Genomic DNA, 17,500 nt, shown 5'->3' on the forward strand with positions numbered 1-17,500 from the left:
CTGTGGAAGTTTCACGGCGTTCGTACGATATTTGGCGACGCAAAAATGAGCGATTTCCCAGCTCGAGAGAATTCGGCGCGAGAGAAACGATGCCCCGTAACGCACATGAGAGCAATCCGGGCCAATTTCTCCCGTTTGATGGGGTCTATGTGTAAAAATTTTGACTTTTTTGAGTGCACGTGCAAATCTGCTGGAAAAGCCTGTGGAAGTTTCACGGCGTTCGTACGATATTTGGCGACGCAAAAATGAGCAATTTCCCAGCTCGATGGAATTCGGCGCGAGAGAAACGATGCCCCGTAACGCACATGAGAGCAATCCCGGCCAATTTCTCCCGTTTGATGGGGTCTATGTGTAAAAATTTTGACTTTTTTGAGTGCACGTGCAAATCTGCTGAAAAAGCCTGTGGAAGTTTCACGGCGTTCGTACGATATTTGGCGACGCAAAAATGAGCGATTTCCCAGCTCGATGGAATTCGGAGCGAGAGAAACGATGCCCCGTAACGCACATGAGAGCAATCCCGGCCAATTTCTCCCGTTTGATGGGGTCTATGTGTACAAATTTTGACTTTTTTGAGTGCACGTGCAAATCTGCTGAAAAAGCCTGTGGAAGTTTCACGGCGTTCGTACGATATTTGGCGACGCAAAAATGAGCGATTTCCCAGCTCGAGAGAATTCGGCGCGAGAGAAACGATGCCCCGTAACGCACATGAGAGCAATCCGGGCCAATTTCTCCCGTTTGATGGGGTCTATGTGTAAAAATTTTGACTTTTTTGAGTGCACGTGCAAATCTGCTGAAAAAGCCTGTGGAAGTTTCACGGCGTTCGTACGATATTTGGCGACGCAAAAATGAGCGATTTCCCAGCTCGATGGAATTCGGCGCGAGAGAAACGATGCCCCGTAACGCACATGAGAGCAATCCGGGCCAATTTCTCCCGTTTGATGGGGTCTATGTGTAAAAATTTTGACTTTTTTGAGTGCAGGTGCAAATCTGCTGAAAAAGCCTGTGGAAGTTTCACGGCGTTCGTACGATATTTGGCGACGCAAAAATGAGCGATTTCCCAGCTCGAGAGAATTCGGCGCGAGAGAAACGATGCCCCGTAACGCACATGAGAGCAATCCGGGCCAATTTCTCCCGTTTGATGGGGTCTATGTGTAAAAATTTTGACTTTTTTGAGTGCAGGTGCAAATCTGCTGGAAAAGCCTGTGGAAGTTTCACGGCGTTCGTACGATATTTGGCGACGCAAAAATGAGCGATTTCCCAGCTCGATGGAATTCGGAGCGAGAGAAACGATGCCCCGTAACGCACATGAGAGCAATCCCGGCCAATTTCTCCCGTTTGATGGGGTCTATGTGTACAAATTTTGACTTTTTTGAGTGCACGTGCCAATCTGCTGGAAAAGCCTGTGGAAGTTTCACGGCGTTCGTACGATATTTGGCGACGCAAAAATGAGCGATTTCCCAGCTCGATGGAATTCGGCGCGAGAGAAACGATGCCCCGTAACGCACATGAGAGCAATCCCGGCCAATTTCTCCCGTTTGATGGGGTCTATGTGTAAAAATTTTGACTTTTTTGAGTGCACGTGCAAATCTGCTGAAAAAGCCTGTGGAAGTTTCACGGCGTTCGTACGATATTTGGCGACGCAAAAATGAGCGATTTCCCAGCTCGATGGAATTCGGAGCGAGAGAAACGATGCCCCGTAACGCACATGAGAGCAATCCCGGCCAATTTCTCCCGTTTGATGGGGTCTATGTGTAAAAATTTTGACTTTTTTGAGTGCACGTGCAAATCTGCTGAAAAAGCCTGTGGAAGTTTCACGGCGTTCGTACGATATTTGGCGACGCAAAAATGAGCGATTTCCCAGCTCGAGAGAATTCGGCGCGAGAGAAACGATGCCCCGTAACGCACATGAGAGCAATCCGGGCCAATTTCTCCCGTTTGATGGGGTCTATGTGTAAAAATTTTGACTTTTTTGAGTGCACGTGCAAATCTGCTGGAAAAGCCTGTGGAAGTTTCACGGCGTTCGTACGATATTTGGCGACGCAAAAATGAGCGATTTCCCAGCTCGATGGAATTCGGCGCGACAGAAACGATGCCCCGTAACGCACATGAGAGCAATCCGGGCCAATTTCTCCCGTTTGATGGGGTCTATGTGTAAAAATTTTGACTTTTTTGAGTGCAGGTGCAAATCTGCTGAAAAAGCCTGTGGAAGTTTCACGGCGTTCGTACGATATTTGGCGACGCAAAAATGAGCGATTTCCCAGCTCGAGAGAATTCGGCGCGAGAGAAACGATGCCCCGTAACGCACATGAGAGCAATCCGGGCCAATTTCTCCCGTTTGATGGGGTCTATGTGTACAAATTTTGACTTTTTTGAGTGCACGTGCAAATCTGCTGAAAAAGCCTGTGGAAGTTTCACGGCGTTCGTACGATATTTGGCGACGCAAAAATGAGCGATTTCCCAGCTCGATGGAATTCGGCGCGACAGAAACGATGCCCCGTAACGCACATGAGAGCAATCCGGGCCAATTTCTCCCGTTTGATGGGGTCTATGTGTAAAAATTTTGACTTTTTTGAGTGCACGTGCAAATCTGCTGAAAAAGCCTGTGGAAGTTTCACGGCGTTCGTACGATATTTGGCGACGCAAAAATGAGCGATTTCCCAGCTCGAGAGAATTCGGCGCGAGAGAAACGATGCCCCGTAACGCACATGAGAGCAATCCGGGCCAATTTCTCCCGTTTGATGGGGTCTATGTGTAAAAATTTTGACTTTTTTGAGTGCAGGTGCAAATCTGCTGAAAAAGCCTGTGGAAGTTTCACGGCGTTCGTACGATATTTGGCGACGCAAAAATGAGCGATTTCCCAGCTCGATGGAATTCGGCGCGAGAGAAACGATGCCCCGTAACGCACATGAGAGCAATCCGGGCCAATTTCTCCCGTTTGATGGGGTCTATGTGTAAAAATTTTGACTTTTTTGAGTGCAGGTGCAAATCTGCTGAAAAAGCCTGTGGAAGTTTCACGGCGTTCGTACGATATTTGGCGACGCAAAAATGAGCGATTTCCCAGCTCGAGAGAATTCGGCGCGAGAGAAACGATGCCCCGTAACGCACATGAGAGCAATCCGGGCCAATTTCTCCCGTTTGATGGGGTCTATGTGTAAAAATTTTGACTTTTTTGAGTGCAGGTGCAAATCTGCTGGAAAAGCCTGTGGAAGTTTCACGGCGTTCGTACGATATTTGGCGACGCAAAAATGAGCGATTTCCCAGCTCGATGGAATTCGGCGCGAGAGAAACGATGCCCCGTAACGCACATGAGAGCAATCCCGGCCAATTTCTCCCGTTTGATGGGGTCTATGTGTAAAAATTTTGACTTTTTTGAGTGCACGTGCAAATCTGCTGAAAAAGCCTGTGGAAGTTTCACGGCGTTCGTACGATATTTGGCGACGCAAAAATGAGCGATTTCCCAGCTCGATGGAATTCGGAGCGAGAGAAACGATGCCCCGTAACGCACATGAGAGCAATCCCGGCCAATTTCTCCCGTTTGATGGGGTCTATGTGTAAAAATTTTGACTTTTTTGAGTGCACGTGCAAATCTGCTGAAAAAGCCTGTGGAAGTTTCACGGCGTTCGTACGATATTTGGCGACGCAAAAATGAGCGATTTCCCAGCTCGAGAGAATTCGGCGCGAGAGAAACGATGCCCCGTAACGCACATGAGAGCAATCCGGGCCAATTTCTCCCGTTTGATGGGGTCTATGTGTAAAAATTTTGACTTTTTTGAGTGCAGGTGCAAATCTGCTGAAAAAGCCTGTGGAAGTTTCACGGCGTTCGTACGATATTTGGCGACGCAAAAATGAGCGATTTCCCAGCTCGATGGAATTCGGCGCGAGAGAAACGATGCCCCGTAACGCACATGAGAGCAATCCGGGCCAATTTCTCCCGTTTGATGGGGTCTATGTGTAAAAATTTTGACTTTTTTGAGTGCACGTGCAAATCTGCTGAAAAAGCCTGTGGAAGTTTCACGGCGTTCGTACGATATTTGGCGACGCAAAAATGAGCGATTTCCCAGCTCGAGAGAATTCGGCGCGAGAGAAACGATGCCCCGTAACGCACATGAGAGCAATCCGGGCCAATTTCTCCCGTTTGATGGGGTCTATGTGTAAAAATTTTGACTTTTTTGAGTGCAGGTGCAAATCTGCTGGAAAAGCCTGTGGAAGTTTCACGGCGTTCGTACGATATTTGGCGACGCAAAAATGAGCGATTTCCCAGCTCGATGGAATTCGGAGCGAGAGAAACGATGCCCCGTAACGCACATGAGAGCAATCCCGGCCAATTTCTCCCGTTTGATGGGGTCTATGTGTACAAATTTTGACTTTTTTGAGTGCACGTGCCAATCTGCTGGAAAAGCCTGTGGAAGTTTCACGGCGTTCGTACGATATTTGGCGACGCAAAAATGAGCGATTTCCCAGCTCGATGGAATTCGGCGCGAGAGAAACGATGCCCCGTAACGCACATGAGAGCAATCCCGGCCAATTTCTCCCGTTTGATGGGGTCTATGTGTAAAAATTTTGACTTTTTTGAGTGCACGTGCAAATCTGCTGAAAAAGCCTGTGGAAGTTTCACGGCGTTCGTACGATATTTGGCGACGCAAAAATGAGCGATTTCCCAGCTCGATGGAATTCGGAGCGAGAGAAACGATGCCCCGTAACGCACATGAGAGCAATCCCGGCCAATTTCTCCCGTTTGATGGGGTCTATGTGTAAAAATTTTGACTTTTTTGAGTGCACGTGCAAATCTGCTGAAAAAGCCTGTGGAAGTTTCACGGCGTTCGTACGATATTTGGCGACGCAAAAATGAGCGATTTCCCAGCTCGAGAGAATTCGGCGCGAGAGAAACGATGCCCCGTAACGCACATGAGAGCAATCCGGGCCAATTTCTCCCGTTTGATGGGGTCTATGTGTAAAAATTTTGACTTTTTTGAGTGCACGTGCAAATCTGCTGGAAAAGCCTGTGGAAGTTTCACGGCGTTCGTACGATATTTGGCGACGCAAAAATGAGCGATTTCCCAGCTCGATGGAATTCGGCGCGACAGAAACGATGCCCCGTAACGCACATGAGAGCAATCCGGGCCAATTTCTCCCGTTTGATGGGGTCTATGTGTAAAAATTTTGACTTTTTTGAGTGCAGGTGCAAATCTGCTGAAAAAGCCTGTGGAAGTTTCACGGCGTTCGTACGATATTTGGCGACGCAAAAATGAGCAATTTCCCAGCTCGAGAGAATTCGGCGCGAGAGAAACGATGCCCCGTAACGCACATGAGAGCAATCCGGGCCAATTTCTCCCGTTTGATGGGGTCTATGTGTACAAATTTTGACTTTTTTGAGTGCACGTGCAAATCTGCTGAAAAAGCCTGTGGAAGTTTCACGGCGTTCGTACGATATTTGGCGACGCAAAAATGAGCGATTTCCCAGCTCGATGGAATTCGGCGCGACAGAAACGATGCCCCGTAACGCACATGAGAGCAATCCGGGCCAATTTCTCCCGTTTGATGGGGTCTATGTGTAAAAATTTTGACTTTTTTGAGTGCACGTGCAAATCTGCTGAAAAAGCCTGTGGAAGTTTCACGGCGTTCGTACGATATTTGGCGACGCAAAAATGAGCGATTTCCCAGCTCGAGAGAATTCGGCGCGAGAGAAACGATGCCCCGTAACGCACATGAGAGCAATCCCGGCCAATTTCTCCCGTTTGATGGGGTCTATGTGTACAAATTTTGACTTTTTTGAGTGCACGTGCCAATCTGCTGGAAAAGCCTGTGGAAGTTTCACGGCGTTCGTACGATATTTGGCGACGCAAAAATGAGCGATTTCCCAGCTCGATGGAATTCGGCGCGACAGAAACGATGCCCCGTAACGCACATGAGAGCAATCCGGGCCAATTTCTCCCGTTTGATGGGGTCTATGTGTAAAAATTTTGACTTTTTTGAGTGCAGGTGCAAATCTGCTGGAAAAGCCTGTGGAAGTTTCACGGCGTTCGTACGATATTTGGCGACGCAAAAATGAGCGATTTCCAAGCTCGATGGAATTCGGAGCGAGAGAAACGATGCCCCGTAACGCACATGAGAGCAATCCGGGCCAATTTCTCCCGTTTGATGGGGTCTATGTGTAAAAATTTTGACTTTTTTGAGTGCAGGTGCAAATCTGCTGAAAAAGCCTGTGGAAGTTTCACGGCGTTCGTACGATATTTGGCGACGCAAAAATGAGCGATTTCCCAGCTCGAGAGAATTCGGCGCGAGAGAAACGATGCCCCGTAACGCACATGAGAGCAATCCGGGCCAATTTCTCCCGTTTGATGGGGTCTATGTGTAAAAATTTTGACTTTTTTGAGTGCAGGTGCAAATCTGCTGGAAAAGCCTGTGGAAGTTTCACGGCGTTCGTACGATATTTGGCGACGCAAAAATGAGCGATTTCCCAGCTCGATGGAATTCGGCGCGAGAGAAACGATGCCCCGTAACGCACATGAGAGCAATCCCGGCCAATTTCTCCCGTTTGATGGGGTCTATGTGTAAAAATTTTGACTTTTTTGAGTGCACGTGCAAATCTGCTGAAAAAGCCTGTGGAAGTTTCACGGCGTTCGTACGATATTTGGCGACGCAAAAATGAGCGATTTCCCAGCTCGATGGAATTCGGAGCGAGAGAAACGATGCCCCGTAACGCACATGAGAGCAATCCCGGCCAATTTCTCCCGTTTGATGGGGTCTATGTGTAAAAATTTTGACTTTTTTGAGTGCACGTGCAAATCTGCTGAAAAAGCCTGTGGAAGTTTCACGGCGTTCGTACGATATTTGGCGACGCAAAAATGAGCGATTTCCCAGCTCGAGAGAATTCGGCGCGAGAGAAACGATGCCCCGTAACGCACATGAGAGCAATCCGGGCCAATTTCTCCCGTTTGATGGGGTCTATGTGTAAAAATTTTGACTTTTTTGAGTGCAGGTGCAAATCTGCTGAAAAAGCCTGTGGAAGTTTCACGGCGTTCGTACGATATTTGGCGACGCAAAAATGAGCGATTTCCCAGCTCGATGGAATTCGGCGCGAGAGAAACGATGCCCCGTAACGCACATGAGAGCAATCCGGGCCAATTTCTCCCGTTTGATGGGGTCTATGTGTAAAAATTTTGACTTTTTTGAGTGCACGTGCAAATCTGCTGAAAAAGCCTGTGGAAGTTTCACGGCGTTCGTACGATATTTGGCGACGCAAAAATGAGCGATTTCCCAGCTCGAGAGAATTCGGCGCGAGAGAAACGATGCCCCGTAACGCACATGAGAGCAATCCGGGCCAATTTCTCCCGTTTGATGGGGTCTATGTGTAAAAATTTTGACTTTTTTGAGTGCAGGTGCAAATCTGCTGGAAAAGCCTGTGGAAGTTTCACGGCGTTCGTACGATATTTGGCGACGCAAAAATGAGCGATTTCCCAGCTCGATGGAATTCGGAGCGAGAGAAACGATGCCCCGTAACGCACATGAGAGCAATCCCGGCCAATTTCTCCCGTTTGATGGGGTCTATGTGTACAAATTTTGACTTTTTTGAGTGCACGTGCCAATCTGCTGGAAAAGCCTGTGGAAGTTTCACGGCGTTCGTACGATATTTGGCGACGCAAAAATGAGCGATTTCCCAGCTCGATGGAATTCGGCGCGAGAGAAACGATGCCCCGTAACGCACATGAGAGCAATCCCGGCCAATTTCTCCCGTTTGATGGGGTCTATGTGTAAAAATTTTGACTTTTTTGAGTGCACGTGCAAATCTGCTGAAAAAGCCTGTGGAAGTTTCACGGCGTTCGTACGATATTTGGCGACGCAAAAATGAGCGATTTCCCAGCTCGATGGAATTCGGAGCGAGAGAAACGATGCCCCGTAACGCACATGAGAGCAATCCCGGCCAATTTCTCCCGTTTGATGGGGTCTATGTGTAAAAATTTTGACTTTTTTGAGTGCACGTGCAAATCTGCTGAAAAAGCCTGTGGAAGTTTCACGGCGTTCGTACGATATTTGGCGACGCAAAAATGAGCGATTTCCCAGCTCGAGAGAATTCGGCGCGAGAGAAACGATGCCCCGTAACGCACATGAGAGCAATCCGGGCCAATTTCTCCCGTTTGATGGGGTCTATGTGTAAAAATTTTGACTTTTTTGAGTGCACGTGCAAATCTGCTGGAAAAGCCTGTGGAAGTTTCACGGCGTTCGTACGATATTTGGCGACGCAAAAATGAGCGATTTCCCAGCTCGATGGAATTCGGCGCGACAGAAACGATGCCCCGTAACGCACATGAGAGCAATCCGGGCCAATTTCTCCCGTTTGATGGGGTCTATGTGTAAAAATTTTGACTTTTTTGAGTGCAGGTGCAAATCTGCTGAAAAAGCCTGTGGAAGTTTCACGGCGTTCGTACGATATTTGGCGACGCAAAAATGAGCGATTTCCCAGCTCGAGAGAATTCGGCGCGAGAGAAACGATGCCCCGTAACGCACATGAGAGCAATCCGGGCCAATTTCTCCCGTTTGATGGGGTCTATGTGTACAAATTTTGACTTTTTTGAGTGCACGTGCAAATCTGCTGAAAAAGCCTGTGGAAGTTTCACGGCGTTCGTACGATATTTGGCGACGCAAAAATGAGCGATTTCCCAGCTCGATGGAATTCGGCGCGACAGAAACGATGCCCCGTAACGCACATGAGAGCAATCCGGGCCAATTTCTCCCGTTTGATGGGGTCTATGTGTAAAAATTTTGACTTTTTTGAGTGCACGTGCAAATCTGCTGAAAAAGCCTGTGGAAGTTTCACGGCGTTCGTACGATATTTGGCGACGCAAAAATGAGCGATTTCCCAGCTCGAGAGAATTCGGCGCGAGAGAAACGATGCCCCGTAACGCACATGAGAGCAATCCGGGCCAATTTCTCCCGTTTGATGGGGTCTATGTGTAAAAATTTTGACTTTTTTGAGTGCAGGTGCAAATCTGCTGGAAAAGCCTGTGGAAGTTTCACGGCGTTCGTACGATATTTGGCGACGCAAAAATGAGCGATTTCCCAGCTCGATGGAATTCGGAGCGAGAGAAACGATGCCCCGTAACGCACATGAGAGCAATCCCGGCCAATTTCTCCCGTTTGATGGGGTCTATGTGTACAAATTTTGACTTTTTTGAGTGCACGTGCCAATCTGCTGGAAAAGCCTGTGGAAGTTTCACGGCGTTCGTACGATATTTGGCGACGCAAAAATGAGCGATTTCCCAGCTCGATGGAATTCGGCGCGAGAGAAACGATGCCCCGTAACGCACATGAGAGCAATCCCGGCCAATTTCTCCCGTTTGATGGGGTCTATGTGTAAAAATTTTGACTTTTTTGAGTGCACGTGCAAATCTGCTGAAAAAGCCTGTGGAAGTTTCACGGCGTTCGTACGATATTTGGCGACGCAAAAATGAGCGATTTCCCAGCTCGATGGAATTCGGAGCGAGAGAAACGATGCCCCGTAACGCACATGAGAGCAATCCCGGCCAATTTCTCCCGTTTGATGGGGTCTATGTGTAAAAATTTTGACTTTTTTGAGTGCACGTGCAAATCTGCTGAAAAAGCCTGTGGAAGTTTCACGGCGTTCGTACGATATTTGGCGACGCAAAAATGAGCGATTTCCCAGCTCGAGAGAATTCGGCGCGAGAGAAACGATGCCCCGTAACGCACATGAGAGCAATCCGGGCCAATTTCTCCCGTTTGATGGGGTCTATGTGTAAAAATTTTGACTTTTTTGAGTGCACGTGCAAATCTGCTGGAAAAGCCTGTGGAAGTTTCACGGCGTTCGTACGATATTTGGCGACGCAAAAATGAGCGATTTCCCAGCTCGATGGAATTCGGCGCGACAGAAACGATGCCCCGTAACGCACATGAGAGCAATCCGGGCCAATTTCTCCCGTTTGATGGGGTCTATGTGTAAAAATTTTGACTTTTTTGAGTGCAGGTGCAAATCTGCTGAAAAAGCCTGTGGAAGTTTCACGGCGTTCGTACGATATTTGGCGACGCAAAAATGAGCGATTTCCCAGCTCGAGAGAATTCGGCGCGAGAGAAACGATGCCCCGTAACGCACATGAGAGCAATCCGGGCCAATTTCTCCCGTTTGATGGGGTCTATGTGTACAAATTTTGACTTTTTTGAGTGCACGTGCAAATCTGCTGAAAAAGCCTGTGGAAGTTTCACGGCGTTCGTACGATATTTGGCGACGCAAAAATGAGCGATTTCCCAGCTCGAGAGAATTCGGCGCGAGAGAAACGATGCCCCGTAACGCACATGAGAGCAATCCGGGCCAATTTCTCCCGTTTGATGGGGTCTATGTGTAAAAATTTTGACTTTTTTGAGTGCAGGTGCAAATCTGCTGGAAAAGCCTGTGGAAGTTTCACGGCGTTCGTACGATATTTGGCGACGCAAAAATGAGCGATTTCCCAGCTCGATGGAATTCGGCACGAGAGAAACGATGCCCCGTAACGCACATGAGAGCAATCCCGGCCAATTTCTCCCGTTTGATGGGGTCTATGTGTAAAAATTTTGACTTTTTTGAGTGCACGTGCAAATCTGCTGAAAAAGCCTGTGGAAGTTTCACGGCGTTCGTACGATATTTGGCGACGCAAAAATGAGCGATTTCCCAGCTCGATGGAATTCGGAGCGAGAGAAACGATGCCCCGTAACGCACATGAGAGCAATCCCGGCCAATTTCTCCCGTTTGATGGGGTCTATGTGTAAAAATTTTGACTTTTTTGAGTGCACGTGCAAATCTGCTGAAAAAGCCTGTGGAAGTTTCACGGCGTTCGTACGATATTTGGCGACGCAAAAATGAGCGATTTCCCAGCTCGAGAGAATTCGGCGCGAGAGAAACGATGCCCCGTAACGCACATGAGAGCAATCCGGGCCAATTTCTCCCGTTTGATGGGGTCTATGTGTAAAAATTTTGACTTTTTTGAGTGCAGGTGCAAATCTGCTGAAAAAGCCTGTGGAAGTTTCACGGCGTTCGTACGATATTTGGCGACGCAAAAATGAGCGATTTCCCAGCTCGATGGAATTCGGCGCGAGAGAAACGATGCCCCGTAACGCACATGAGAGCAATCCGGGCCAATTTCTCCCGTTTGATGGGGTCTATGTGTAAAAATTTTGACTTTTTTGAGTGCACGTGCAAATCTGCTGAAAAAGCCTGTGGAAGTTTCACGGCGTTCGTACGATATTTGGCGACGCAAAAATGAGCGATTTCCCAGCTCGAGAGAATTCGGCGCGAGAGAAACGATGCCCCGTAACGCACATGAGAGCAATCCGGGCCAATTTCTCCCGTTTGATGGGGTCTATGTGTAAAAATTTTGACTTTTTTGAGTGCAGGTGCAAATCTGCTGGAAAAGCCTGTGGAAGTTTCACGGCGTTCGTACGATATTTGGCGACGCAAAAATTAGCGATTTCCCAGCTCGATGGAATTCGGAGCGAGAGAAACGATGCCCCGTAACGCACATGAGAGCAATCCCGGCCAATTTCTCCCGTTTGATGGGGTCTATGTGTACAAATTTTGACTTTTTTGAGTGCACGTGCCAATCTGCTGGAAAAGCCTGTGGAAGTTTCACGGCGTTCGTACGATATTTGGCGACGCAAAAATGAGCGATTTCCCAGCTCGATGGAATTCGGCGCGAGAGAAACGATGCCCCGTAACGCACATGAGAGCAATCCCGGCCAATTTCTCCCGTTTGATGGGGTCTATGTGTAAAAATTTTGACTTTTTTGAGTGCACGTGCAAATCTGCTGAAAAAGCCTGTGGAAGTTTCACGGCGTTCGTACGATATTTGGCGACGCAAAAATGAGCGATTTCCCAGCTCGATGGAATTCGGAGCGAGAGAAACGATGCCCCGTAACGCACATGAGAGCAATCCCGGCCAATTTCTCCCGTTTGATGGGGTCTATGTGTAAAAATTTTGACTTTTTTGAGTGCACGTGCAAATCTGCTGAAAAAGCCTGTGGAAGTTTCACGGCGTTCGTACGATATTTGGCGACGCAAAAATGAGCGATTTCCCAGCTCGAGAGAATTCGGCGCGAGAGAAACGATGCCCCGTAACGCACATGAGAGCAATCCGGGCCAATTTCTCCCGTTTGATGGGGTCTATGTGTAAAAATTTTGACTTTTTTGAGTGCACGTGCAAATCTGCTGGAAAAGCCTGTGGAAGTTTCACGGCGTTCGTACGATATTTGGCGACGCAAAAATGAGCGATTTCCCAGCTCGATGGAATTCGGCGCGACAGAAACGATGCCCCGTAACGCACATGAGAGCAATCCGGGCCAATTTCTCCCGTTTGATGGGGTCTATGTGTAAAAATTTTGACTTTTTTGAGTGCAGGTGCAAATCTGCTGAAAAAGCCTGTGGAAGTTTCACGGCGTTCGTACGATATTTGGCGACGCAAAAATGAGCGATTTCCCAGCTCGAGAGAATTCGGCGCGAGAGAAACGATGCCCCGTAACGCACATGAGAGCAATCCGGGCCAATTTCTCCCGTTTGATGGGGTCTATGTGTACAAATTTTGACTTTTTTGAGTGCACGTGCAAATCTGCTGAAAAAGCCTGTGGAAGTTTCACGGCGTTCGTACGATATTTGGCGACGCAAAAATGAGCGATTTCCCAGCTCGATGGAATTCGGCGCGACAGAAACGATGCCCCGTAACGCACATGAGAGCAATCCGGGCCAATTTCTCCCGTTTGATGGGGTCTATGTGTAAAAATTTTGACTTTTTTGAGTGCACGTGCAAATCTGCTGAAAAAGCCTGTGGAAGTTTCACGGCGTTCGTACGATATTTGGCGACGCAAAAATGAGCGATTTCCCAGCTCGAGAGAATTCGGCGCGAGAGAAACGATGCCCCGTAACGCACATGAGAGCAATCCCGGCCAATTTCTCCCGTTTGATGGGGTCTATGTGTACAAATTTTGACTTTTTTGAGTGCACGTGCCAATCTGCTGGAAAAGCCTGTGGAAGTTTCACGGCGTTCGTACGATATTTGGCGACGCAAAAATGAGCGATTTCCCAGCTCGATGGAATTCGGCGCGACAGAAACGATGCCCCGTAACGCACATGAGAGCAATCCGGGCCAATTTCTCCCGTTTGATGGGGTCTATGTGTAAAAATTTTGACTTTTTTGAGTGCAGGTGCAAATCTGCTGGAAAAGCCTGTGGAAGTTTCACGGCGTTCGTACGATATTTGGCGACGCAAAAATGAGCGATTTCCAAGCTCGATGGAATTCGGAGCGAGAGAAACGATGCCCCGTAACGCACATGAGAGCAATCCGGGCCAATTTCTCCCGTTTGATGGGGTCTATGTGTAAAAATTTTGACTTTTTTGAGTGCAGGTGCAAATCTGCTGAAAAAGCCTGTGGAAGTTTCACGGCGTTCGTACGATATTTGGCGACGCAAAAATGAGCGATTTCCCAGCTCGAGAGAATTCGGCGCGAGAGAAACGATGCCCCGTAACGCACATGAGAGCAATCCGGGCCAATTTCTCCCGTTTGATGGGGTCTATGTGTACAAATTTTGACTTTTTTGAGTGCACGTGCCAATCTGCTGGAAAAGCCTGTGGAAGTTTCACGGCGTTCGTACGATATTTGGCGACGCAAAAATGAGCGATTTCCCAGCTCGATGGAATTCGGAGCGAGAGAAACGATGCCCCGTAACGCACATGAGAGCAATCCCGGCCAATTTCTCCCGTTTGATGGGGTCTATGTGTACAAATTTTGACTTTTTTGAGTGCACGTGCCAATCTGCTGGAAAAGCCTGTGGAAGTTTCACGGCGTTCGTACGATATTTGGCGACGCAAAAATGAGCGATTTCCCAGCTCGATGGAATTCGGCGCGACAGAAACGATGCCCCGTAACGCACATGAGAGCAATCCGGGCCAATTTCTCCCGTTTGATGGGGTCTATGTGTAAAAATTTTGACTTTTTTGAGTGCAGGTGCAAATCTGCTGGAAAAGCCTGTGGAAGTTTCACGGCGTTCGTACGATATTTGGCGACGCAAAAATGAGCGATTTCCAAGCTCGATGGAATTCGGAGCGAGAGAAACGATGCCCCGTAACGCACATGAGAGCAATCCGGGCCAATTTCTCCCGTTTGATGGGGTCTATGTGTAAAAATTTTGACTTTTTTGAGTGCAGGTGCAAATCTGCTGAAAAAGCCTGTGGAAGTTTCACGGCGTTCGTACGATATTTGGCGACGCAAAAATGAGCGATTTCCCAGCTCGAGAGAATTCGGCGCGAGAGAAACGATGCCCCGTAACGCACATGAGAGCAATCCGGGCCAATTTCTCCCGTTTGATGGGGTCTATGTGTAAAAATTTTGACTTTTTTGAGTGCACGTGCAAATCTGCTGGAAAAGCCTGTGGAAGTTTCACGGCGTTCGTACGATATTTGGCGACGCAAAAATGAGCGATTTCCCAGCTCGATGGAATTCGGCGCGAGAGAAACGATGCCCCGTAACGCACATGAGAGCAATCCCGGCCAATTTCTCCCGTTTGATGGGGTCTATGTGTAAAAATTTTGACTTTTTTGAGTGCACGTGCAAATCTGCTGAAAAAGCCTGTGGAAGTTTCACGGCGTTCGTACGATATTTGGCGACGCAAAAATGAGCGATTTCCCAGCTCGATGGAATTCGGAGCGAGAGAAACGATGCCCCGTAACGCACATGAGAGCAATCCCGGCCAATTTCTCCCGTTTGATGGGGTCTATGTGTACAAATTTTGACTTTTTTGAGTGCACGTGCAAATCTGCTGAAAAAGCCTGTGGAAGTTTCACGGCGTTCGTACGATATTTGGCGACGCAAAAATGAGCGATTTCCCAGCTCGAGAGAATTCGGCGCGAGAGAAACGATGCCCCGTAACGCACATGAGAGCAATCCGGGCCAATTTCTCCCGTTTGATGGGGTCTATGTGTAAAAATTTTGACTTTTTTGAGTGCACGTGCAAATCTGCTGAAAAAGCCTGTGGAAGTTTCACGGCGTTCGTACGATATTTGGCGACGCAAAAATGAGCGATTTCCCAGCTCGATGGAATTCGGCGCGAGAGAAACGATGCCCCGTAACGCACATGAGAGCAATCCGGGCCAATTTCTCCCGTTTGATGGGGTCTATGTGTAAAAATTTTGACTTTTTTGAGTGCAGGTGCAAATCTGCTGAAAAAGCCTGTGGAAGTTTCACGGCGTTCGTACGATATTTGGCGACGCAAAAATGAGCGATTTCCCAGCTCGAGAGAATTCGGCGCGAGAGAAACGATGCCCCGTAACGCACATGAGAGCAATCCGGGCCAATTTCTCCCGTTTGATGGGGTCTATGTGTAAAAATTTTGACTTTTTTGAGTGCAGGTGCAAATCTGCTGGAAAAGCCTGTGGAAGTTTCACGGCGTTCGTACGATATTTGGCGACGCAAAAATGAGCGATTTCCCAGCTCGATGGAATTCGGAGCGAGAGAAACGATGCCCCGTAACGCACATGAGAGCAATCCCGGCCAATTTCTCCCGTTTGATGGGGTCTATGTGTACAAATTTTGACTTTTTTGAGTGCACGTGCCAATCTGCTGGAAAAGCCTGTGGAAGTTTCACGGCGTTCGTACGATATTTGGCGACGCAAAAATGAGCGATTTCCCAGCTCGATGGAATTCGGCGCGAGAGAAACGATGCCCCGTAACGCACATGAGAGCAATCCCGGCCAATTTCTCCCGTTTGATGGGGTCTATGTGTAAAAATTTTGACTTTTTTGAGTGCACGTGCAAATCTGCTGAAAAAGCCTGTGGAAGTTTCACGGCGTTCGTACAATATTTGGCGACGCAAAAATGAGCGATTTCCCAGCTCGATGGAATTCGGAGCGAGAGAAACGATGCCCCGTAACGCACATGAGAGCAATCCCGGCCAATTTCTCCCGTTTGATGGGGTCTATGTGTAAAAATTTTGACTTTTTTGAGTGCACGTGCAAATCTGCTGAAAAAGCCTGTGGAAGTTTCACGGCGTTCGTACGATATTTGGCGACGCAAAAATGAGCGATTTCCCAGCTCGAGAGAATTCGGCGCGAGAGAAACGATGCCCCGTAACGCACATGAGAGCAATCCGGGCCAATTTCTCCCGTTTGATGGGGTCTATGTGTAAAAATTTTGACTTTTTTGAGTGCACGTGCAAATCTGCTGGAAAAGCCTGTGGAAGTTTCACGGCGTTCGTACGATATTTGGCGACGCAAAAATGAGCGATTTCCCAGCTCGATGGAATTCGGCGCGACAGAAACGATGCCCCGTAACGCACATGAGAGCAATCCGGGCCAATTTCTCCCGTTTGATGGGGTCTATGTGTAAAAATTTTGACTTTTTTGAGTGCAGGTGCAAATCTGCTGAAAAAGCCTGTGGAAGTTTCACGGCGTTCGTACGATATTTGGCGACGCAAAAATGAGCGATTTCCCAGCTCGAGAGAATTCGGCGCGAGAGAAACGATGCCCCGTAACGCACATGAGAGCAATCCGGGCCAATTTCTCCCGTTTGATGGGGTCTATGTGTACAAATTTTGACTTTTTTGAGTGCACGTGCAAATCTGCTGAAAAAGCCTGTGGAAGTTTCACGGCGTTCGTACGATATTTGGCGACGCAAAAATGAGCGATTTCCCAGCTCGATGGAATTCGGCGCGACAGAAACGATGCCCCGTAACGCACATGAGAGCAATCCGGGCCAATTTCTCCCGTTTGATGGGGTCTATGTGTAAAAATTTTGACTTTTTTGAGTGCACGTGCAAATCTGCTGAAAAAGCCTGTGGAAGTTTCACGGCGTTCGTACGATATTTGGCGACGCAAAAATGAGCGATTTCCCAGCTCGAGAGAATTCGGCGCGAGAGAAACGATGCCCCGTAACGCACATGAGAGCAATCCGGGCCAATTTCTCCCGTTTGATGGGGTCTATGTGTAAAAATTTTGACTTTTTTGAGTGCAGGTGCAAATCTGCTGAAAAAGCCTGTGGAAGTTTCACGGCGTTCGTACGATATTTGGCGACGCAAAAATGAGCGATTTCCCAGCTCGATGGAATTCGGCGCGAGAGAAACGATGCCCCGTAACGCACATGAGAGCAATCCGGGCCAATTTCTCCCGTTTGATGGGGTCTATGTGTAAAAATTTTGACTTTTTTGAGTGCAGGTGCAAATCTGCTGAAAAAGCCTGTGGAAGTTTCACGGCGTTCGTACGATATTTGGCGACGCAAAAATGAGCGATTTCCCAGCTCGAGAGAATTCGGCGCGAGAGAAACGATGCCCCGTAACGCACATGAGAGCAATCCGGGCCAATTTCTCCCGTTTGATGGGGTCTATGTGTAAAAATTTTGACTTTTTTGAGTGCAGGTGCAAATCTGCTGGAAAAGCCTGTGGAAGTTTCATCCGACGAAAAAAGCACGTTCTCGAGAAAGCAGGAGAGCTAAGTCATTCACAAATTAGCTGGATTTGGCTTGTGGTTCGTTTCCCA

The sequence above is a fragment of the Lampetra planeri genome, chromosome 4 (assembly GCF_965212315.1).
Source record: "Lampetra planeri chromosome 4, kcLamPlan1.2.h2, whole genome shotgun sequence".
NCBI classification, from domain to species: Eukaryota; Metazoa; Chordata; class Hyperoartia; order Petromyzontiformes; family Petromyzontidae; genus Lampetra; species Lampetra planeri.